Source organism: Cyanistes caeruleus, chromosome 1, assembly GCF_971803275.1.
Source record: "Cyanistes caeruleus chromosome 1, bCyaCae1.hap1.1, whole genome shotgun sequence".
Taxonomy (NCBI): Eukaryota; Metazoa; Chordata; class Aves; order Passeriformes; family Paridae; genus Cyanistes; species Cyanistes caeruleus.
The window spans coordinates 78231807-78258176 of record NC_141701.1 but is presented as its reverse complement, the minus strand read 5'-3'; the positions used below and the strand labels follow the sequence as shown (position 1 = coordinate 78258176).

At 36.4% G+C, this 26370-nt stretch overlaps 1 long non-coding RNA gene across 2 annotated transcripts; it reads left to right on the top strand.

The window, feature by feature from the left end:
* The first annotated feature begins 278 nt into the window (after positions 1-278).
* Positions 279-26370, top strand: LOC111925646 (uncharacterized). Of its 2 annotated transcripts, XR_015289552.1 has the most exons (7): positions 279-428; positions 954-1162; positions 3138-3274; positions 3571-3679; positions 23459-23491; positions 24242-24339; positions 24634-26370. It is a non-coding gene; the product is annotated as an uncharacterized LOC111925646 (long non-coding RNA). The 2 variants fall into 2 exon arrangements; XR_002862362.2 differs by lacking the exon at positions 954-1162.

Here is a 26370-nt window from a genome sequence, read left to right as displayed (position 1 = left end):
CAGACAATGGCTCTCCACAGTTCCTGTATTTAGCGTAATGCTTCTCCCGCTAAGTGCTCGCAACTTTATTAAGAGGAATGAACTGGATTCAGCTAAGAAAAAAATGCTGAACATTCCAAGTCAGCAAGAGTCGTGCCAGCTTATGAGGTAGATTTAACAGTACACTTTCTGGGTTCGCAGGGGCAGGTTCAGGTAGCGGGGGGAGTCTGGTTGTAGTTTCTGCGAGAAGCTTCTAGAAACCTCCCTGTGCCTGGCAGAGCCAATGCCCGCCGGGCCTCAGACAGCCCCGCTGCCGGGCCGAGCCCATCGGCAGCGGGGACAGCTCCTCTGGGAATGCGTGCTCAAGAAGGGAACGTGTTACTGCACAGCAGCAAATGCAGCCAGGGACGGGTGAGAATCGGTGAGAGAACAGCCTTGCAGACACCAAGGTCAGTGAAGACTCAGGTGCAGGACATGCTCCAGGCACTAAAGCAGAGATTCCTCTGCAGCCCGTGGGCGTCGATCGGTGAACGGAGATCCACCTGCAGGCCGTGGAGAATCCCATGTGTGGTTCCTCCTATTTCTGTTGTTGATGAAGCTTAGAAATGGTAGTATAATATACATATGTGTTGAGCTATGGCATGGTATTGGAGCGGGAACTGCTTTTGTTTGTATAACCCAGGGACTGAAGGAGATGGTTGGAGACCCCCTCGTTCTTAGATTATCTTGTCCAGATGAGGACAGCAGTGACCAGAGCTCTGGGAGAGGAATTTATCGCATTTCTGTTATCAGGGAATGTGAAACTGAGTGAAGCCAAGAATTTATTGAGAAGGGGACGAGTCAAAAACTAAACAAAGAAACATCCAAAACTTAGGGAGAATGTTTGAATCATGCTTGAAAATTTATGAATATGTAGTAGAGTTCTGTTTTTAAGGGACTTTGCTAGTAAGGTGTGCTTTCTTGGCTGAATGCAGAGACACCTGGGCGAAGAAGTGCATCCCATGTAAAGTGTCCCATGCTAGGGAAGCTAATGCAGATCCAAAGCCCTTGGGAAGGACCCCAGGCTGGAGCAGGTGGGAGTGAGGAATCCTCCCCCTGACAAGGAAGGAGTGGCAGAGGGAGCACATCATGAACTGACCACAATCCTCATTCCCTGTCCCCCTGACCCTCTGTGGGAGACAAGGTACAGAATTCAGGAATAAAGTTAACTCTGGAAAGAAGGGAGGGGGGATTTTTATTTTTTATTTTTTTAAAGTTTTATTTATCATTACTGCACTGGTTTTATTGGTAATAAATTCAATAATTTCCCCAAATCAAGTCTCTTTTGGTCCTTACTGCAGTTGGTGAGTAATCTCTCCCAATCCTTCTCTCCCCATTCCAGCAGGGGAGGGGAGCAATAGGCTTTTATGGGTGTTTGGTGTTCATACAGATATTCCACATCTACTTAAGACACATAATTCAGTTGAGATATACAATCAGCACAGTTCTTTGAATTAGAACTGGTGTTCTCAGACATAGAGAACACAGACATGTTTATAAACTATAATGCAATTAATGGACAGCTCTCTTAATACTTTGTTCTGAATAGAAGGGATTTTACAATGTTATGTGTTTTAAATCCTAAGGGAAACTTTTGTAATTTTGGAAAACGGTAAAAAGTTTGATTTTATAAGAAGGGAAAGCAAAAAACATAGGGAGAAGTTATTTCACAGAGATACCCTCTGTACAGCAATTTCAGACACAGTCTGTCTCTCTCAGCCAGCCCCTTTCACTTTTCTGCTGTTTAAATGGATCCTTTTTGTGTCATTTTCCTCAAAAATACTGCATAAGTTTAATGAATAAATATGTAAAGACATTTAAAATGTCCTTAAATCATTAATACGTTTTGCTGAAATAACAGCATTTACTGAGTTCTGTGAAATGGACATAGAAACAGTTGAAATTCAATGTTTTCTGTAGTTTGTTAGTACAGGAAAATTGCATTGCATCAAAACTCCTACTAAAGAAATAGGAATATGAAGAAATTCCAAGAGAAATAATTAAAATATTAACATTAGTAATATTGCCAGTATGTGATGATAATTTTTAATGAGTAACCTTATGTTATTTGCCTTGCGTCTTAAAGCTTTATATATATATATAAGAGAACCTAAACCAGCAGAGAGTTACTGCAGAATATTTTTCATTGATTCTTGAAAAGCAGCAAGGAAAAGCCATCCAATGTTACTTGTTCTGTAATTTTTCCTACTGTGAACAAACAAAGCCTCTAGTCTAAGCAGTTTTGAAGCATTTTTAAACTGTCTTAAAAAAATCCCTAAAATCATTATCAAACAATTTTTGTAAATGTAAAAATTTACAGCAACATGGCATCTGCAGTTTGTATGGGATTTTGTAGATGTTTATGATCTTGGTTTGGGTGCCCTCTGCTCTGGCCAAAATCCATGAAAATGTTATTTGTTTTGGGTCCTTCTGAACCTGAGCTTAAGAGCACTGTATAAAAATTTATCTGGGAGCCAATGAAAAGTCAACACAGGTATCAGTGCACAGGTTTTTTGTGCATTCTGACAGGAACTTAAGTTGCCAGGCAGGAATAACCTTCTCCACCTCTGACTTCCAGCTGGGTCGTTTTATGTAGCTGCTAATAACATGTATCAATAGCTGGCAGTGAGAAAGAGATGACAGCTGTTGGTCCCTGTTACTGAAATAATAATGATTTGTAAGAGCAAGAAGAAAAGCTTTTGTAAACTTTCGCTTTGGCTTGATTTTATAAAGTGCTATCACATAAACTTTTTTAGGCTCATCAGTAACCTCTTCAGTTCTCCAAGACAATATCCTATTGTTAAAGGTAGGAATTTGACCGTACTGAGCTGAGGCCATGAATGGATGGCAGATGAAAATTGCCTTTCTCAACTCTCACAAATTTTAACTACTTTCCATTTACCCCACTGATAAGTTGGGCTCCATTTTAGAAGTCCCACTGACTACAGGGAGATTATGAACAATAGACCAGCAATCAGTGGCTCCATGTGGGAAGACAAGCTTTTGACAGTTTTTACGATGTTAGAAAATCTCCTGCTGCCTGTTTTAACATGAAGGACAGGGAACTATAAGGATTATCAGCCTGAATTGAAATACAGAGATTTTTTTGAACACTCTAGGCAGAAAGAATCCAGTTGTATAAACCAGTTGGAGTTTTCAACATTCTGCAAGCAATTATCAATGAGTCCATGTCTTCTGCATCAGAAGTAACTGTGTGTGTGAAAAAACAAGCAGATTACATTTGTTGCACTGCATCGTAAGTACTTAAAGATTAAAGTAAAAAAACTGTTGTGGATATGTTATAAAACTGTATTCATGTAAGAATTTATATCTTTTTCTCCTTCTTGTTAAAGAAAACTGTTTCATTCCCTACCTCAGAAATTAGTGAACCCATGATAAAAGCATTTTTCAGTGAAAAAGATCAATATGCCAAAATTATGAATAAAGAATGATGACCTGCAGACTTTAAAAGCATAAAAAGGAGATGGATGTGGGGAAAAAAGGAGAGATTTAATTACACATAATGTTTTTCTCTATATTCTGGTTTCTCAGGGTGATTTAGTCTCTGTCCTTACTCTGAAGTGTCAGGATCCTCCAGTGATTAATGCAACTTCCTTTTAGTCCAGCTGTTCTCATTGTGGAGGGAATCTGAAGTGAATAGGTGGGTATCTTAGGTGTCACAGTTCAGTGTTGTAAGCTAAGTAGAATGATTCTAAATTTCTGGGAATATTTTCAAAGGTTCATTAGTAGCTAAATAGCAACACCCAAAAGAAATGTCAATTGCCTTAATCCCCCTTAAATTTCTCTGTTGCAAATTCCTCATCAGTATGACAGAAATAATCCTTCTAGTGCCCACCACCATAAACACCCATCAGACAGACCCAGTTCTACAGCAGTAACCATGAAATTCAGAAAATTAATGAAATTTTATAATGAAAATTTCTATATTGATTTATAATGAAATATATATAATGAAAATTATAATGACTTTAATGAATATAAATGAAATATGAATGAAATATATAATGAAAATCTCTGAGACTTTTTCTCCTTTCAAATTGAAAAAATGACACCATCCTACTTCAGAGGAAGGAGGAAAGATGTATTAATTTTTAGGAAGAACTTACCTTTTGAAATAAGTGAAACAAACTGAAACTGCTACCCATCAGTGGAAGCATATTTCTCAAATCTATTTCTCTTTAGCTTTTCCTGATCATCAATCCCTGTTTTTTAATAAAAAATATTAAATCAATTCTTTAAACAAAGGTAAAATGAACTGAGAAAAGTATAGTCCAATTTAAGAAAAATACTAATACAAATTATTTGTTTGGAATGGTCTAATTACAAATTAACTCTCTGCCCTTCCTGTAGAATCTCAAGATTCATATAAACAGCCTTTCTTTCCCCTCCCCCAGAATTTTTCAGGTAAAACTTCTAGGCAAGCAAGCAAAAAATTACATTTTAAAGCAACTGAAATACTTTTTTTTTTTTTTTAAAAAAAAAGCAGGGTTCCTGCAACATAGGCTATTTGGCTCTCCATGAAAGCAAAAAGCAGATGTGTATTTACACATGCAAAAACCATAAAATAATTGTTTTGATGAGTCCAGGAAAGAATGATGGGCTTAATCTAGGCTGACATAATTTACTGCATATTATTATTTTATTTATTATGTTATAACAAAATACATCAGTCTAGAAAAAATTTCATAATCTCAGTTTTCTACCTACTGCCAAAAAAACTAAACATTTTTAAAAGCAGATTACAAAGCTGCTGATTTTAAGTGTTCTTCTGAAGAAAGACACAAGGCTACAATTACAAAATATTCCAGTTACACTGTGGTTTCTCTAAGAAAGAGAGCTCCAGCTTTCAATATTTCTGCAAGAATGAGGGAGTATGGTTTTGCTTGTAGTTTGTATTTCATCTGTCTAAGCTCGTTAATTAGAGAAACCTTTTTTCACATCACATGTCTATACAATCACTCACTTAAATATGTACCTCTTTACCAGAGAAATGTTAGCAGTGAGATACAAATAACAAAATTTTGTGTCTGCATTGTTGTCAATTCCTTTAACATTCCTTTAATAAGTTTTATGAATTTAAAGTGTGAATGTCAGTAGAGGAAAAGGTGAAAATGTTTCAACTTTCAGAAACTATTCAGCAGTAGGTCCTCACAGTCACAATATAATGGAGAATAAATGTTTAAGATATATGTGGAAAGGAAGCAGTTCCTTTAACTGAGTTTAAGGCTCATTTGGTGGATTATTCTGCATATGGAAATTCCCTGTATATTTTAGATGTAAACACATTTCTTTATTTGTAGTGAAGTGATGAAGACTGGGCTATATCCATTCTGTAGTACAGTTTCATTTAGGTTTTTTACTTCTGCACAGCAAATACTGATGAACCTGCCTTAAGAAGCATGTAGGCAGTACTAGCAATATTATCTATTTGATAATGTAATGAAATAACCATCAAAAATTTAAAAAAAAAAAAAAAAAAAAAAAGGAAAAATCAGGAATTCTGCAGTCTTTGATTTAAGGAGTGCCATCCAGTCATTTGCTTACTCTGTCCCACAACAGCTTGGAAAATTTCTTAAGGAAAGGCTGTATTGATTTGTTTCTTTGTTTCTTTGTTTTTGTTTATTGAAGAACGCAATATGGATTTGGAGTGTTTCTACCGTGACTAAAATATGCTTTATCATTTGTTTATCTGAGAATTGCAGGCAAAAAAACAAACCAAAGCAATTTTAGCTTTGCTGCTTTCTAATCTACTCTTCATGCCAACTTTCCTCATGAGTCAGCTTCCAGCCTAGATTTATGACAATCTTTTCAAGATCTCCCATTCTTAATTACATTTTTGGAGAGTTTTATAAAGCAATGTCCTACCTTTCCCCAGGGTGTTTGGGGACTACAAGTAAAAAGTATGTACTTAACCCTTTCCCACATTTTCACAGTCTATTTGAAGAGCCTATGGAGATAGCTGACAGCTGATAAAGCCAGCTTTTGGGAATATTCTACCTTATGACAGGGACTGTGCCACTTGATGGTAAGCCTGAAGAATGACAGGTGCTCTTTTCTCCCTTGTCCCCAGATTCTTATTAGCATTTTTCAAGCATATGGAGGGCATTTTACAAGGATGCAAAGTCCTTAGTGAATATGTTATACTGATTCTATTAAAGTGAAAGGTGATAGTCCCAAGTAAACTATCCCATTACTTCAGAGAACTGACCTTTAAGCAAGAACTGCAGTTATCTGACAAAATTAAAGGAAAATAAAAATAAAAATGCTGGTATTTGTCTTGTGTAGATGTAAAGTTCTATCCACAATGGAAGTTTTCATTGGGTTCCAGTGAACATATAAACCAATAATTATTCATTTTACTATTAACACTTTAGAGAAACATAATTGGATGTTTGCTCAACTAATAACCCAAGACAATGTATTTAAGCTGAAGAATGCAGCACTCATTATCCTCAATTACTGTTGATAGAAGAAGCAGAAGTCATTCACCTCTGCCAGAAGGAATAGACATTCTGAGGGAAAGATGCTGAGAAATGTAACATCTTAGAGGTGTGTAGATGCAGAGCCCCATAACAGAAGATTTAATCCCATTTACCAGCTAACCTTCAGCCTGCAGTTATTGATTTGACAAGCGGAATGCACCACGTTATTCCTTTAGGGATTTATCAGCCTTGTCTCAGCAATAATATGGTCAACTTCATTTGAAAAGGTGTTGAATAATGAAGAACATCACAGCAAGACATTCAGCAAACCTGAACAGAGAAAAATATAGACTTAACACGACTACTTTCACATTTACAGAATGTTAATCTAAACAAACAGATAATTGAAAAAGGTTATTATTCTGCTCAAACATGGTTATCTTGGCATTTACTGTCTGCCTTAGTTTTCAGCATTCTTAAGATAGAACTTGGCACAGATTTTTAACAGAGTGTAAATAAAGAAGAAAGAAAATTCTCCTGTTCTCTGACAGCTCTGAAAATTATTATGATCTTAAATTAGTGAAAGTAGTTTCAAATTTTGTAAGGATTGCTTGACATCAACAATAATTAATTCAGGAAAGAAACCTGAAAACTTTTTTATGCTTCATTTAGGTTACTGTAATTTCAGCAATATATTACAGATAAATTACATTTTCTAAACAAAAAAGTCTTATTTAGGGAAAAGGTAAAAAGTAAAATTAATGACAAAGTCAGCTTTTGCAACCATTTGAAAACAGTGGTTTCCAGTTGAAAACTGAATCGAGAATTGACAAAAAATTGGTTTCAGCATACATATTCTAGCATAACGAGAACAAGTACAGGAATCTGGCAGTGGAGGGCAAAGGGACCTTCCCCACAATATCTCAAATAGTTCCAACTAGGACTTATTAAACAAAGCATGTGCTGAAGTTATGTAAAACATCGTGGAATAGGAACTTAGCTGAATAGCAAATCGATTCTTCAAGACACTGTGAGAATTGTGTGGAAGAACAAGTGTCCCAGCAGAAGTCCCATGGTGAGCAGAGGGGTTTGCACCAGCTACACTGGAAAATGAAGCCCTGCATGCATTTCCTTTTGCAAACCAGGGAAATGAAAGAAATGTGTATGATTAATGAATGGAAAAGGTCATTTTATTTCCTACTCTCCTTGTGCACTCCCAGCTGGAAATTAATCCCCCCATTGCTGTTTGCTCACTCTATCCTGGTGGGATGGGAGACAGAATTGAAAGGGTAAAAGAGAGAAACCTCCTGGGCTGAGATAAAGTCTGTTTAACAGGGAAAGAAAAAGCTGCACGTGCAAACAGAGCAAAACATGGAGTTAATCCACTGCTTCCCATAGGCAGGCAGGTGCTCAGCCATCCTCAGGAGGGCAGGGCCCCATCAAGTGTAACAATGACTTGGGAAGACAAACTCTATCTCTTCAAATGCCTCCCTTTCCTTCTTCATTCCCCTAAGTTTATGTGCTGAGAAGGATGTCATATGATCTGAAATATCCTTTTGTCAGATGAGATCATCTGTCCCCACTATGTCCTCGGTCAGCTTCTTGTGCAGCCCCAGCCCCCTCGCTGGTGGGGTGATGTGATGGGCAGAGAGGGCCTTAGTTGCTGTGTAATCCCTGCTCAGCAGTAACAAAAACACACCTGTGCCATCAACACTCTTTCCAGCACAAATCCAAAACATAATCCCATACAAGATATTATGAAGAAAATAAACTCTACCCTGGCAAAGAGCTGCATACATTTAAAGGAAATATTCTTAAATATAGCATTCATGAATCGCCTCGTGGCAATTAATTACAGTCTCTGTTATACTGCCATTAAAAACCACCAAACAAAACCTCAGTTTTGACAATACTTCAGTGAGGCATTTGTTAGCTTAAGGATTCTGTCATCATTTTGTTGTGAAGACAGATGATGTCTGGAAAGGTGTATTTAAAACTAGAAAAGTACAAGAAAGAAACCTGTTTCTCCTATTCTCCTGAGACACAATAGCAAGTACAGGAGAAAGGGAAAGGCCAGATCATTGCGTCCGTCATTTTGGAGCATGATTCTAATTGCTTGAGAGATCATGTATAGGGACAAGACAGTAGGCAGGCCATCTCTGGAAACCTGGACACATCTGGAGACAAATGAATTGGGGAAAACAGAGCCACTTACCTCTTACTGCTAATTCAGCACCAAGTTGGACTCCAAGCAATGATGCAAAAAGTGGACAATGCAGACACATTGACTCTCTATAAACTGCTTTCTAGATTGCCTCTTTGAAGAATGGTTATTTATCTCCATCCAAAAATATTAAGGCAGTGAGAGTTAGCATGATGAGATGACTCTATGTAGAAAATGACTTAAGGCAACCATTTTCAGTACCATTTCTCAGGTAAATGAAACTGCCAAATGAAATTCCAGGATTTTGTGTCCATATAAATTTATATAGTTTCATAGCAATTTATTGTTTGAACAATTACAGCAGTGACAGCCTGAAGCCAAGCAAGGCTTTCCCTCATGCCTTAGACTTCAAGCTTATTCAAGCTTGAAGATCATTTGTGTGACATAACTTGCTATGAAAACTACTTCTCTGGCATTACAAACAAAACTATTCTTAATATTGTTTCGTAGATTATTTAGCAGGAAAGAGTTTATGGCACACTTTCTTTCTGAATTATCACTTTGTTGCCAGAACAATGATACATATAAGTATCTGGCTGGCTTTGTGCAGTACTTCACAACCAAGACAGTCTGTGTCTTTAATTATATTAAGAACTTGACCAAGTTAAATTCCAGATGCAATCTTTTAATTTTAACATTGCTACCCAAACCAATTTTATGTTCTATGGTTTTATTAAGGATAATGTAATAAATGCTGTTTCTGATGAAAACCCAGGACCTTTGCCCCTCACATGCTCTGCATCTCATCTGAAGGCCACAGTACTCAAGACAGTTTCATCAGATTATATCTTAAATTCCTTCAATACTAAGCAATGTAGCTGCATTAATTTTTATCCACAGTAAATTATACCATTTACTTAACTACACTGCTATTTAGGAAGAAAGAGCTTCTAGTGTTAGGACTACAAAATTATTTTCACAGTTAAAGCTGTGCAAATAACTGATTGTGTTGATATGATTGCTGCACCAAAAACAAGGAAAAAACATTAGTGTTTAATGCAGATAAAAAAGCAAAGATTTTTTTTTAACTTTTTGAACTTACATTCACCCTCAAAACATAATTCTAAGTCAAAGTAAACACTGTCTATTGTAGCTAAAAATATAAAGGGTTTTTTTGTTGTCGTTTTTATCTTTTTGACCCTTTTTGGTGGCTTGTTAATTTTGGTTATTCTGTTTTGTTTGTTTGTTTTTAAAGAAACAAGTTTTGGGAGCAAGACTTCATTTTGAAACAGGAAGTTGAAATGTCAAATTAAAGCATTTTGGGGTTTCACATACATACAGTGACACACCCTGATCTCTTACTTCTCCCCATCATTCTTTTCCCTATCCTCATCACAGATTTCTCAGTGAGCCTGGCCATAATTCAAGGAGTGAGCTTTGTCCCAGACCCAAATCTTGGGCTGTAAAGGCACGTAAAATAAATAAATTCCATAATCTTCAGGTTCTTCCTTTTCTATTTTTTTTTTCTTTTCTTTTATATATATATTTTAGGCTGAGTACTGGTGTGTTACACTATAATCATTCCCATTAAAATTGCCATAAATAAAGACTGCATGCACAGGTATGCAGTTAAAACATCTCACCCTTCCTTCACCAACCTGTTAAAGGCAGCTTCCCAAACAGTTACCAGTGTACCAAATTTGCAGACAGAAATAGAATGAAGAAGGCCTGTATACAGTATCTATATGAAAATGCAAAGTCCAAAAGACAAAGGATTGTGGATATATATATATATATATATTCTGTCTCAAATTCAGCCAGTTTATTACTTTCCCACCAGCTTTCAACCCTTCTCTCTCCCCAAGCCACCTTTGAGTGTGTAGCATTTTAAGTGCTCTAAGTACAAGAATTTAGTATAGCCATTAATATTTGTTGTACACTAGGTGTGCAGCATTACCAAACACTGCACCATTAAAGCTTTTCTATAAAGTGTGTAAGTCAAAAGCAAAATATGGCTTAGAAATATTTAAACTTTTATATCCAAACTAAACTGATTTCTCAGAACTGAAGGACTGTTCATCATTACATAGGATCTTTTCTATTAAGTAATCAAAAATTGTATTTTATAAAGTCCCTAAAGTATTCATACTCTAGCTATAGATTTGTACTCTGACCTGTGGTGAGTCCTGAACCCTGTTCACATAAGTGGCTGTGACAGATAGGTAATTTTGTGGTGTTTGTTTTCAAAGCATAAGATAAAAAAAAAAAAAAAAAAAGAAATCACATCTCAGCAAGAAATGTTCCAGCATTTTGTCCTGTAACAGATTCATCAGTGTCTGCAGGGGTTCCATTTGCAGGTCTGTCTTCTGAAGTGTTACATTAGACTTATCCAGCAAGATAGAAAGAGTAGATTCACTTCTTGTGCTTTGCACTTCCCATCCACTTGGCCCTTCCAGGAAGCAAGGAAAAGCAAGGAAAAGCAGCACCGCTGGTTCCCTGGAAATCAGTGGGCCTTTCAAAGCAGAAAAATGTGAGGATAACTGCTCCATCTGCCTACACAAGAAGCAATAAAGAACATAATAAGCAGGTCTAGGTCATGCCAAATAGTAGAGAGAACAAAACAAAAGAGCCTTTTATTTTTCCACAAGGTGTCCATTTGGTTTTACACAATTGCATTCAGCTGTGACATTAATTAAAACCAGTGATGCTTTGAATCATTATAAGCTGTGGTGGTTTGTTTTGTTTTTTTTTTTCCTCTAAGTGCTCTCCATCTTGAGCCTTCTGGGCACACAACAACTTTTCTATTTGTCTATTGAGCTTAACCGGATATATCTTCAGTTATCTTTCCTCATCCTCATTACTGCATATCACATTGAGAGTTTATCACCTGATGAATATTTTCCATAAATATTTCTTAGCTAAGAGAGTTTCCTGTCAGAACATTTATAAGTTCCTTGCAAATTTCATTTTTAAATGAAAGAATAAACAAAAGAGCTTGTTTTGCTTTGTTAAGGGTTTTTCTCATTCCATTGACTTTTCGAGAAGCACACCTAATAAGGACCAGTCTACTTCAGGAGGTAAAAGATGAAAATAATTCTACTTATTAATTCATTAGAAACTCAGCCAGAATAGTGAAGGAATATTGTGAGTGAAAAAAACAGAAAGTCTGTCTGAGTGAATTTTGTCAAATATACTTCACCACATCTTCTGTGTTTAAAATTATCACCAAGTTATCCAATACTGCACACAATCATCTAATGTTATTTACGTTTCCATTCCTGAGTAACGAGCTTCTAGCACTGTCGTGTAACACACAGCATGGGTTACTACATCTGGTGAAAACAGAGGATAGCATTTTTTTCATTAGGGGATTTGCACATTTACTTTTATTCTTCCATAGTATGAAAGCAATCTGAGTAGGCACCCAGGCATTAAAAACATCCACGCATTTCTAGACACTGAAAAATAATGGTGCAATCTGATCTTGAGAATGGTTGAAATGAATTTTTTAGGTGAATGCTTTTGTTATTAATATAATGCATCTTTGAAACAAACCACAGGGATACACCAAAAAAACATCTCCCTTTCACCTAAGGATTTACTAATTCCCTGTGAAAAAAAGTTTTAAATATATTTGTATTTTTCTCTTCAGTTTATTTCTCATTTTTTACTGGTAGATGAGAAACAGAGTTCCTCCGTCTCCCATTGTGTCAGGATTTGAACCTCTGATTTAAATGGATAGTCATCCTTATCTTAGCCCTTCCAAACATGATGTGGATGAAATGCATGGCTATTTAGGATCTGAGAACATATTTTAATATTGACTTTATCACCTCAACAACTTCTCTGCTCAGAATCATTGTTTCTTTCTTCAGGGGATTAAAATCCCCTTCTTTAGTCTAAATTGTGTTTACCCACAAATCTGCCCTGAAAAAGTCTCTTCCAGCCTTAGATTCAATAAATGGCACCATTGCACAGATATTCTTTTCTCAGTTTTCCCAGTAATTCCAAAATCACGTACTTGCAGGATACTGGGCCCAGGCTCGTCCTCTTTTCTGAGAACTGACTAATGATTCTGGTGAGACACTAAACAAATCCCTACAGTGTAGTAGATGCTTGCAGCCATAAAGCCTTTTCTGCTCCATAAAGGATGATGTGATCCCACACAGCCCACAGTATATGCTGTCTTGAAGTGACACTGCTGAGCCATTTGTGCACAGCAAGAAGTATGAATCTGTCTAAATGGCTGTTATTAAAATTACAATGTTGTTTCATGAAAACAATAGTTTCACTCCACATGAAAACAGCTCTTAAGAACAGAAAGAAAAATAAAAGGAATGGGGACTATTAATGGGGTGAAAAATACTCAAATCCTTTCTCTCTTAACTATGTAAAGCCAAATTATCCTATCACAATAAAAACATGATGCTGTTTGTAATAAGTCTGTGACTTCAAAATTACTTTACACCTGTTGAACATCATAATTAAGACTGCACAGTTTCTTCCTTCCTTTCTCATGTAATGTCAGTTTGTATTGAAAAAGAAACAAAACAAAAACCCCTTGAGTATTTAAAATCACAACTACTAGTCTTTAACTTTGTTTTCTCGTAAAATATGAAAGTTTTGATCATACTATCCCACATAATAAATGCTCTAGTTCAGTTCTGCCAACATGACAATTTTGCCTGGCACCATGCAGAGTTTGTTAGTCAGGAATTCACTTCTACTTGTCCTCCTCACTCTAATAATTAAAAAAATCTCTATTAAATGTTTGCAACCTGCATTTTCTTCCTGCCAGAAATTCATTTCCCATCTTTCTCCCATCAGTCATCATGTAAACATAAACTGGTCATCCAACAGGCATCCAAAATTTGTTGTTCTCAAATGAATTTTCCCCAAATTAACTTTATAAAGCTGCACCTGGAATTCACTTTTTGCCAAAAATGCACTGTTTGTATTTTCTCAGAAGCAAATGCAAACTGCATAGAGGAAGTTTCTCTTAGGAGTATTCAGCTTGTGCAACTAGAGACCATTTTTGTGAGATTCATCTTAATAAAAATGTATTTACAATATGAATAAAACCTTACCATATTCAAAGTATAGTACAAAAACCCAAAAGTGTAATCTCATTTTGCAGTGCATGCTGTATTTGTGATTCAGCTTGTTTTCTGTGTTAGAGGACTCAGAATGAAGTGAAAAATATAAATAACTTAATCTCTTCCAGTATCCATTTTCCTTTATTTGTTCTAGTAGGAACATCTGTATGGGGAAGAGAAAAAAACAAAAACACAAAAACAAACAAACAAACAAAAAACCAAAAAACCAAAAAACCCCACCGAAACAAACAAACAAAAAAACAAACTTCCAAAGACAGAGTATGAGAGTATGTATGCAAGTGTCAAGAGGCAAAAGATCAATAAGACTCTTCAGGAAAAACATGTAATCAGAAATGATAATAGGAAACATCACTCTGATCAATAATTTGTAACTGTGGACACAGATTATTTGATATCACAATAGAAAGGTTTTGTTCCACAAAACAGACTGAAGTAGACAATGCAAATTATAATGAAAGACTATAATGAATGTCATGAATGTAATGTAATGAAACAAAATGAATGGTTGCAAATTCCTAATAACAAAAATTTAGTAGCACACTATTAGAAAGGGAAAACCATTTTTTAGAATGTTTTTGTGGCACATAGTTGTGTCATATGATTTAACAATTTTGTCTCAATTATTCCTGGAAGATAATTTTTTTTTTAAGGATTGCTTACAATTCTGACAGTACAAATTAATGCTGTACTTGATATAATAAATTTATAAAAATAAGTAATATATGTACATATTTATTTACACAAACTTGCAGAAACATTTAGGATGAAAGGGACTTCTTGAGGTAACCTAGTGAAATCCTGCTGCTCAAGCAGCGTCATCTACAAGTGGGTGTTTCAGGTTTATGTCCAAGCAGGTTTTCAGTATCTCCACAGGCAGACATGCCATAAAGATTCTGGGAAACTAATATCTAGTGTTACCTGGGACTTTGACCATTTTCTGTTTCCCACCTATCACAGACTCAGAATCACAGAATGGGACAGTTTGGAAGGGACCACAGCAGGTCATCTGGTGCAATCTCCCTGTTCCACCAGTGTGATCCTAGAGCACATGGCACAGGATTACATCCAGATGGTTCTTAAATAAGTCCAGTGAGGGAGACTCCACAACTTCTCTGGGCAAATCTGTAACAGTGCTTGTTCACACATACAGTAAAAAAAGCTCTTCCTCATAACCAGGTGGAAATTCCTGTGCAGCAGTTTCTGCCCATTGCCTCATGTCCTATAACTTGGTACGACCAAGAAGAGCCTGGCTCCATTCTCTTGGCAGCTTGAAATATTTGTATGTCTTGTTTTCTTGCTGCCTTCTGTCTTGGGTTGCTATGCAAGATGTAACTAAAAGTATGTATTCTATTACCATCTGTTAAAACCAGGTAGGGCAATATTCTTTATCTCTTCCACAACCCATCCTCCCTCCAGGGGGATCTCTTCTGTTACTGGGCCATTGAGTCTCACTGCATGACTGATAAAATTACCTGGAGATGCTCCACCCAGGGGGAGGAGGCAAGCATTCCTACCTGGATATAATCTGAGACTTGGAACATCACAGTCAGCCTTTTTCCACTGGATTCCCAGAGGAAGACTGGACCCATCTACATCACTGGACCTTCAGAGGAAAACTACACCCTTCTATGGGATCATACTTCAACAGAACCACGTCTGTCACTCCAAGAGAACTGTAGACACTATTTAGTCAGACTGCTACCAACACCCTGACCAACAGGGTGTCAGGGTTGCATTCTGACTCCGCCTGTGTGAGTTGTTTTTTGGGTTTTTTTTGTACTACTGCATTTTTATTTTAATTTTCCTAGTAAAGAACTGTTCCTATTCCCATATCATTGCCTGACAGCCCCTTGATTTCAAGATTATAATAATTTGAAGGGTGGGGAAGTGTTTACATTTTTCCATTTCAGTGGAGGTTCCTGCCTTCCTTAGCAGACACCTGTCTTTATAAATCAGGACACCTTCCCAAACCCAATGTAACTAACAAACTTCATGTAACTTTATTCCACTCTCAATATAATGCTTATAACATCAATGAGTATCACTAGGGTTGTAGTCTGCATTGATTTATATGTATGCTGCAAAAATTCTTAATTTGAAAGAATCTAGCTTCACTGTGAACAAATTGTGACTGAATTGTATAAAGATATTTCACAATATTTCCTTGCACTATATATAAAAATGCACAGAAAATTGAGAGAGACAGGGTAGAAAACCTTGCAACTCTAATTTAACTCATAAAAATATTATATTTTCCTGTATGTCAGAACAAGATCTAATCTTTCCATCACTGAAATTCTTTACATACAAATCCATCTTTGGAAATCTAAAAGTAAATTTATCTCCTCCTTTATCTAAGGCTCTACAAAAAATGATTTTTTTTTTCTCTTCCAACTCTTTGTTTCTTCCATTAAATCTGTAAAAGTACAATTTTATTGTGTTTATCATTGGTGGACACTCTATGGAAGAATAGAACAATAAAATCATAAGAGGCTGATACACAAGTTATGTTCTGTAAACAGCTGATAATTGTTATTTTTAAACAATTTTAAGTGTCTAAGCTAGTCTTCCTGAAGACTACAGCTGATGTTCTCTCAGGTAATTGTTATGGCATGGTATAAAGGCACTCGATGTTTTCTCATCTAGGTATTATATGTGATTTTCCACTTACTCTGTGCTCTCTTTTGTTTAAATTTGAATTCTTGTCTGCTGAAAACACAATAAGTGGAAAAAAATACTGCACATCTTTGGCAAACTTCTATAAGTAAGAAATAAAAAAGGAGGCAGGAAGAGAATAATATGCTGACAAGTCTCATGAATCTCTTCTGCTCTCTGATGAAGACAAAAACAAGATCAAGAGGCAGCTCTTCTGGCATTAAGAAAAGCCATTACAAACTCAGTCATTTTTTGTAAGGCGCAGAAGGAGGAAATTATGCAAGCAAAATTTTCAGTTGTTTATTATAAAATATAAGTACTTCAGTACAATTAGGTAGTCTTTTCAAGGCAAGAGAATGGGTTTATCTTGTGCAGTGAAGGGGTACCAAGGCTTAAACTGATGTAAAGGCTACATATTTTAATATTTTGAAAGAAAGTGCTAAGGTTGCAGACCCTTACATTAAAAACTGGTCTCTCCAGGTGTTCCACCAAGCCTGTGGTTCACACTGTTTTTTTATGGCTATTACAGCAAGAATCTCGGAATGCTTTTAATTACATCACTAAACTCACACTTCTGCTGACATCCATATACCTTCATTTGCTTCAGGGCTTATGATCTCTTTCACCCCTCTTTGGTCTACATAGATGACTGGTAAGAAGTGTATCTGAATACCTTCTGATTATTCTGTTCTGAGACCTCTGATTCTAGATGGAATGTTTGTACAAATATGGTTCTGCAGATTAAAGTGTGAAAGGAAGACTAGATTTATAATTTTTACAGTTTTAATACTGATAATTTAATAAAATTTATATTTTAACAAAGAGCAGCATTTTTGAAATTATGATGGATGAACTGTGGATCACAAGCAAGACTTGTGACTCTCTAAGGGTATTCTAGGACATGTCAGGAGACATGAGTGGAAAAGATTTGAAGTAGTTAATGCTCATTTCACAATTTAAGCACAAGGATTAAAAATGCTTACTATTTTAAAAATTATATTTATGAATATTGTAAAAGTTATTTCAGTACAAAATCAATTTCAGTTATACCTCAATTGTGATTTCTTACTTTTCATTTTTGCCAGAAAACTGCCAAGTGAAATTCACCAAAGATACAAATACCATAGAACTTGAAAGTGAAGATGCTGGGTTTTGCAGTGTAATTATAGGCTCCCCAAGCATGCAAGTTACATGTTGAGCCAAAAATTCCTTATCAGAGTACTTTAGAAGGTCTCGTTGCCAAGGACACATATTAATGAAAGAACTCAGAGTCACATCCAGCTGACAGTACTGCAAGTAAATCTGGAATTTATCTGTTTAAATAGCTGGAGTAGCTCTGCAGTTGTAGCTTTTCATTTCACAGCAGCATCTGGCACTGTAATATACCATAAGTCTGGCTTCTGTTTGTTTTAATCTTCATGGTACTTTTCCACCTATAAAGAACTACTTTGTATTATTCATTCTGCATTTAAACTAGAACCACCCTTGAGTTATCAAACTTAAATAGAAAATTTCATTGACTCTAGAGAAGTCACCATTTTCTCACTGTGAAATTACTGAGTAGAAATTGGTTTTGGTTTTGATTTCCTAGGCAAGATAATAAATCAGAATGGAAAATACCATTTAGAAATATCTTTAAAGGAATTAATCTTCCATGCTCTATAACATGAAATAAAGTGAAAATACCTGCAACAGAGAAGAAATAAAAAATACAGATACTCTATAGTGGATGAGGAGGCTCTTCTTTTTCTCAGTCATTGTACATGAAGCATGCTGTGAGCTCCTAATTAGGAACCTGAGACTTCAAAAGCGAGTGAGAGCAAGCTGGTTATCAAACCAAACTTGCTTCCATCCTTTAACTGAGGATTCTCTTGATGGAAGAAGTCCAGTGTTGATGATACAGCAGGAGGGTTTTTTATATTATTGAGAGGATTATTTCCATATATGTACAAATTCAAAGTTTAGTTGATACTCTTTCGGAATCAAAGCAGTAGTGGCATACAATTTTCAGTTTTGTGAAGACTGTTCATCCTGGCTGGACACCAGATGTCCACCAAAACTGTTTCATCACTCTCCTCATCAGCTAGACAGGGAAAAAAAAAAAGTATAACAAAAGACCTATGGGTTGAGATAAGAACAGGGAAAGATCATCTACCAAGTACTGCCATAGGTAAAACAGACACAGTTTGGGGAAATTAATGAAATTTATTGCCAATCAAATCAGAGTAGGATAATGCAAAATAAAATCAAAATCTTAAGACATTTTCTCCCCACACCTGCCTTCTTCCCTGATATAACTATATTCCCAGATTCTCTAGCTTCCCTCCCACAGAGGCACAGCAGGTTGTGGGATTGGGGTTTTGGTCAAATCACCATACATTGTCTCTGCCAGTCTTTCCTGCTTAGAGGGCAAGAGTACTTCTCACTCCTCCCCTGTTTCAGCTTGGGGTACCTCCCATGGGAGAGAGTGTTCCATGAACTTCTTCCATGTGACACCTTCCTGTGGGCTACAGTTCTCCACAAACTACAAGAGTGTTGGTCCCTTCCGAGGATGCAGTCTTTCAGGCACAGCCTGCTCTTGCATAAGCCCCCCACTGTGGAGGAAGCGCAGTCCTTTGACAGGCATCCTCCCTGGAGATCTGTCCCCTAAGATAAGGCAAAACCTCCCAGTCGTGGTGACTAAGCTGTGGACCCCTTCCTGCTTCAGGACCCCATGTTATCTCCCTGTTAACTATTGGTCATTTTATCCCAGACCATTTGTTCCCCTCCACCGCAATTCTCCCCTTCCCTATAAAATCTCCATCTTTTGCCCAGATCCTTGGTTAGACCATCACTGTCCCCCTTCACTGAAGCCCGCACTAAAGACTCTCTGCAGAACACCACATGGTCTACCTGTCTCTTGTCTGCGTCGGCAGAGGTAACACCTTAACAGAGCTGGCTGGGCTGATCTGAGCTGATCACAGGGTAGAAATCACTTCTAAAAGAGATGATCACCTAAAGCCTCTGCCCATGCTCCTAGGTGTTACCCTGGCTGGACACTGCCTGGAAACCCCAGATGGAGGCTCTCTTCCCCAGGCTATCTATCAGGGCTTGTTGCCAGCAGAAGCTGAGTGCTGGACTGACCCCCAGCCCCAGCAGCAACACCCCAAGGGGTCACAAGTCCTGCTAGAAAACCTGCTTCAGCATGGGTTCCTCACTCCATGAGTCAATAGATCCTGCCAGGAGCCTGCTCTCTGGCAACTTCATACATGATCACAGTTTTCTTTGAGCATCCACCTATTCTGGCTTGGGGTCTTCCGAAGTTGCAGGTGGATCACTGCATTCCTATGGACCTCCACAGGCTGCAGGGGCACAGCTGCTTTATTATCATCTGTACCACGGACTGTAGGAGAATCTCTAGTGCCTGGAACACCTCTTACTCATCCTCCTCCACTGCCCTCGATATCCATAGAGTTGATTCTTCCATGTATTTTTACTCCTCTGGCTTCAGTTGCACAGTTTTTGCGCTATTCTAAAATATACTATCACAGTGTCACCACCATTACTGTTAATTGTCTTGGCCTTGGCCAGTGGTGGGTCCATCCTGGAGCAGGCTGGCATTGGCCCTGTCAGACAAGGAGAAGCTTTCAGCACCTTCTCACAGAGCCACCCGTGTAGCCCCTCTGCTACTCAAACCTGACCACACAAATCCAGTACATAGGTCCATTGAAATAAGGGGGCAATACTAGGCCTTGGCTCTGCATCCCAAAGTAGTAGATTTGTGCAGAGCTGCAATGCTCTGTTTTGTGCAGCTGGTCTGAAGAAAATTTAGCATCAGTGTACCAGGCAAGTATGTCCTAAGACTCTGTTTATCAGTTTATCAGTTCTGCAACATATGCTTACCAAAATATTAAAAGTATATTCTGCTACTTAGGGAAAACTGAGTAGTTTCCCCACAACAATGTACATTTCAGCAGCATTTAGTTAATATCTATTTTTAATCTTCATAACTTGTACAAAATAATGTACCAATGGAAACCAATGGAATACATTTAGACATATTTGTTGAGCATTTCTGGTTTTGCAATAAAGTAACTAATTTGGTGGTCTCCTAATTTTATCTGGCAATGTATCAGTTTCCGAATGGTAATACATTCAAGGCTGTAATTGACTATTCTCTGCCACAGAAATCTGTAAAATTACTTCAAAGTGCTTCAGCTAGGTGATAAAGCTCAAAAATGAGAAAGCTGTGCCTATCTAATAAGTTCTCAAAGGCTCATAAGGTTTATCTACAGGTTCCTAGAAAATGCGTGTTCAATTTCTGTGGAAATGATTTTTTACTTGTATTCCCCAAGGTCAGTAAAACTCTTAGAATGCAATTGCAGAGTATAAATGCAGTACTTTGAGCAACTTTCCATTATGCTGATTCACATTTCAAAATTTACATTCCACCTTCCTAGCAAAAGAAGCAGCAGGATATACCAGAGGTTAAGCATGAAGTTAACTACAAAATTACAATTATGGTTATAAAAAGGAAGGCATGCATCTGATTTGTAGAGGTCAAGTCATGATTTGTGTGGGCATCTCAAGTGACAGCTAAAGCTCTTCACTCTCCCCCAGGAATACATCTTTCTGCCTTATTTTTAGAGCATCTGATAAGTCTGCAACTAACATGGATATCTTTTATACATTAAAATATTCTTCCTCCAATTTAACTTAAAATAATATTAATATTTACAAACTGATTTAAGAAATATTAGCAGGAAACAGCATTCACAAGCTTTCTACAAGTGCTGAATGTAGCATTCCCTCAAAAATGTAAGGATCAAAAATTTTATGAGAAAGTGCCTTAGTTTTCCAACTTATTTCCTTACTAATAGAATTTATCATTATACAAATTTGTCTCTTGTTCTTTGATTCATATAAATAGTAATCAATCTGAAGCAAGGTGCAATACCAGAATGTGCTAAACCCCAAACAAACACCTCACGAAATTCCTCACACTCAGAGCAAGAAAATTCCTCAGTTTCCAAGAGAACCTGCTTGTGAATATCAGCTAGTCCAACTGTTTGCCAATTCCTTGATATAATATGAATAGCTCTGTATTTTGGCAGAGGTTTGTTTCAGCAACCAATGGATATTCACCAAGGATATTGGGTTGCATTTAAATCTAATTCTCCTGTCTATGCTATTCTATCAGACACTTCTGCTACTTTTTTCAGGGAACTGTTGCTCTGTATGCAGCAATACTGAAAATAATGATTCAATTTATTAAAAAATCTGTAAGTCATGGAAGATATCATTGCCATGCTAATCTATAATTACTAATAAATATATACATCACAAAATGCAAAAAAAATCTACTAGCTAATCAAGTAGTTTAAACAATGAAGACAAAAGAAATTTTCTTTTTGTTATTCTCTCCACTACTCCACAGAGTTTTTCTAATAATGTCAGGATGAATTTAAGGTCTTATTTTCCCTGAGTCTGTAGTCTTCCTGTGCCTGCATTACTGGAATGTTAACAATAATTTAAGTATCACACTAGAGAAATCACAAGCTGTCTTTGCAACTAAAATCAGAAGTAAAATATACTTGAAGAAATACTGCAGTACATCTCAGGGCCGCACTGATTATATCTTTGAAAATTCCCGTCCTTTGAGCAAGGCTAATCTAAATTTTAAAATTCTAACCTCCAAATCTTGAGAAAGTCGATGACTAAGGCCTGCCAATCTAGTGTCACCTCTAGAGAGACACTAAGGGAAGACAATGAACTGCTAGTTACTTTCAAGCCTGGGAATCATGGGAATCTTAACAAAGACTTTCCCACTGAACAGAAAGTAAAGAGAAATCAATAATATGATCCTTCAACAGTGAGGCTTAAAGTGACTCTGCAAGTTTAATTGTTATAAATCAAATTAAAGGATTAAAGGTATTAGAGCAACTTAAATATCTTTATTTTGGGTCCAAAATTATCTCTCTGAGTATCTCCATAAAAAGAATTTAAACATAAATACTATGCTTTAGTGACAGTAGTAAAATACGACCTTTTAAAAATTGTGGAGATAATGGAAAGAAGAACAAGAGAGAAATGTTCACTACTGCTTTGCAAAGCAAAAGAGAATTGGACAGCTTGAGCTGGTAGAAAAGTGAGAGAAGGAAAAGAGGACAAACTGGTTTTTTTGTGCGTGTTGGATGGGAATAGATCAGGTCTCAGTGCTGGAAAAAATTCCCTGCATGACCTTAAACCCATTGTCAGATTGATCGTGAGGTCATCAGACTTCTGTAGTGGATGAATTATGCTCAGTTTTCAGACCAAGATCTAAATTTCTAAGATGTCACTTTCCTACTTTTCAGATCTCTGGGATTTCACTTTTCCCTGGGTTTCATTGAATCTTGTCCCTTTATACTATGTCTCAGGTACAGAAGGATAAAGTACTGCAAAAGCTGAGCTACAATTGTTCAAACTCTTTACCGTAATAGAGATAAGAAAAGATATTACAACCTAATATTTCTATCCCTAATTTCTGGATAAAAATCTGGAAAGGTTTTAATCATATCATTTCTGTAATTACATTTCTGTAATTATATCATTTTATAGAAAAAGAGAGTTACATAATAGCAGACATTAAAAAAAGACAAGCCAGGTAAGGCTTTGCTAGTTTTTCCCTTAGATTTTGTTTCTGGTATACTTATGACATTGAAACATAAATAGTGCTTATGATGAGAAACTGGTTAGACCCAAATCTGCTGGAAAACTAAAAGAAGGAAGCTTATTATTGAATTCAGTGTGTCATCTTTTTTACTTTCCAGTTCTGAATGCCGCAAAATCAACTCTTGGTGGTTTTGGGGTTTGATGGGTGGTTTTTGCTTATTTTTTTTTGTTTTGTTTTTGGTTTTTTTTGTTTATTTGGTTGTTGTTTTTTTGTTTTTGTGGGGCATTTTTGTTTGGTTTTATTGTTCATTTTGCTGTTCTTTTCATATTAACCTTCCCATATTTTCCAGAAAGAGTAAAAAATCTATTATTTTTCTCTGCTGGTATTTTTTTTCTACTCTGTTTCCAAACTTCTCCAATGCTAAAAGGAAGAAAAGATGGAAGACTAATCCTGATAAAAGGTACAACAGTACTTCCCTCATTCATAAAAAGTAAAAACTCTAAATTTTAAAGTTCTAATTTCCTTTCTGCTTAGAGGAAAATATAAGAAGGATTTCCAATCGTTTTCTGATAATTAGATTTTATAAAATAATTGAAAGACAATATATAGCGAATAATTTAGCAATAATTCAGGTCAAGGATTTTTAGAACACTGTATTTAAGTTAATAAAAGGCATTTTTTGATGAACATTGACTGTATTTATCTAGCATGAAATGGATCAATATTCCATTACATTTCTAAGTTTTAATTTTAGTTAAATTTTATTCTCTGGCAGTTCAATGTAAATCCAAGATAGTTTCCTTTCATTGTACAGTATATTAAGTTTATGCATATAATATTCAGCATATTATTCTGAATGACAAAGAGGGCCTAATTTTCTAATGGGGATTAACACAGGCTTGCATAACCAGGCGAGTATGGTTAGAAACATGCTGCTTTAATTTGGGAAAAAAACAAAACAAAACAAAACCAAAAATCTCTCACAACCAGTATCCTACTGACATCTATGTAGTTGTTTCTAAAATAACAACTGCTATCAGTGAAATGAAACTCATGCTGCAAAACTTACAAAAAGGTAACACCTTCTGGCATAAACTCATGTAGACTTCACATTCTTACATAGGAAAATAACCTGACAGCTGTCAAAAGTGCTGTTTTTATCCCTCTGTTGCCTTTGCCCCTCTTGAGTTTAATCTCAGTCTCTTTGCAGATGTACTGCTTCCAGAAATGCAAACAATGCTGATGCAAGGAAGTGGCTTCATTTACCATGTGATACTGAAGATATAATACATGTTTTAGGACTGCTTGGTAAGTAGGATAATTTTTGCATTTATTTCCAGATCAGATCTCCTGAAGATTGAATATGGACCTATGTCTATATGGACCACCGAAGAACATTACAGATACTTCAAGTTACATCTCAGAGATGAGCACAAAGTTCACAGCACTGCTTTGAACCCAGAACCCAGAACATTTACATTAATGTGGCACAGGGACGGTTAGTGAGTCTGTCTCAAGATAAATTAGTTCAGGCTCAACATCATATAGTCACAGCTTCTTTTTAATATTGTGTGAATAATAGATTTTCTCTTTTCATCACAGAGAAAGTAACTGTGAAACATGAAAGACTGAAGAGAACCAACTGTTCTTACACCAGCACCTGTATGACCTGTTAATCACAGGTCACACATGAGTTGTCATGACAGAATGCCTTAATAAAAAAAAAGTCCAAATATCCTGACACTTGAATAGGACCCCAAAAGGTTGTGAAGCATCAGTAATACAAAAAAGGACTGGAACACTGAAAAGCACTGGCAGACTGGAATGTCTCAGAAATTAGATGCTTAAGAGGAGGAAAAAAAAGTCCAGAAGAATGCCACAACATATTTCAGCTGAATACTGGATATGGATGACTAAGGGTATAGAATTTCCAGGTACCTGTTGCCAGAGTAGCTGTAACCCTCTGAAAATCTGAGAAATTAATGCATACAGAAAATTTTCCTGATTTTTATTTCAACATCTTATCTAGTGACCTTCTCTTTGGAAGCTTGTCCATCTTTTGTAAGTACATAAATGACAGGATCAAGCAAACTAGCAGTGGCATAGGCGCAAAGCATACAGGATCTCAGTATGGACACATAGCTCAACAATCCAAAGTGAGAGATTCCAAAAGATTCTCCTTGGGGAACTATAGGATGAGGAGTAGGAGGGAATTTGCAAAGTACAGACTGATAAATTTGTAATTGGTATATAACTTCTTTCTGCAAAAGCAGCAGACTGAATTTTATAGTACAAAGATGGAAAGACTCTGCTATTTAAGACACAGCCAAAACATCTTTTCCAGGATCAAACACATGGATACGCTTGTATACCTTGAACAGGTCACTCAGCTTACGTGCTTCTGTTTTCAGGAAAAGATATCTAAATTTCCCTGGAAGTCTTTCAATCTAGGAGATTGCAAAACCCTAATCTATCCCCATTTTTTATAGATAACAACTAGCATACAGACAAAAAATTTTGTAAAGCAATTAAAACTAATTGTAGAGGAAATAGTTTTAATTCTCCCAAAAATAGAAATAGAATTTTATGTTACAATCACTATCAGTAGTTAATCTCCTTTCATGAATTCACAATATTGTCTTTTTTCTGATGAATTTTATGTCAAAAGCCTCATACCTCAGTCAAATCTGCTTAGAAATGGAGAAGACAAGTGTATTTTATTCTAATTTATTGCCTTAAGTGAGCTACATATTACTCTCCAGAAGACTCTAGACCTGAGTGGCCTTAGTTTATTTTCCTCCTACTAGCCTAGAAGCAATGATGAACCCAGAGAGACTTCCCTTCCAAATATAGCATACATGGTAGTAATGCCCTTGAACTGTAGTACAGCACTGCTAACATTTTCAGTCCCAAATACTACTAAACTAGATTCAGCAATCTTGCTTTTTTAGGGAAAAATAATTAAATAAAATTCCAGGAGTGATAAAGCAGTCACTAAGAGAAAAATTTGTTACACCAGCACTTTGGATATACTTTCTCTAAGGATTGATAGTTCTTGTGTTATACAGCATGCAATAATTTTGGGAGTTAGTTTTGTATTTACATGACTACAACTGCACAGTAAATCTACTGTTCAGATTGCACTAAGTTACCAATGCATTTCAGTAAATTGTTAGTACCGTTATACTGACCTGTAAGAGTTTGTAGCTCTGTTATAAAAGCAATAGCAACAGTGTATTTTACCATAGCAGATAACCCACTTAGTTGCTTTGCATCACGACAGAGGGCCAAAGGCTAAGATTTATATGCTGGAGAAATAAAAGAATTTGTGCAAAAATA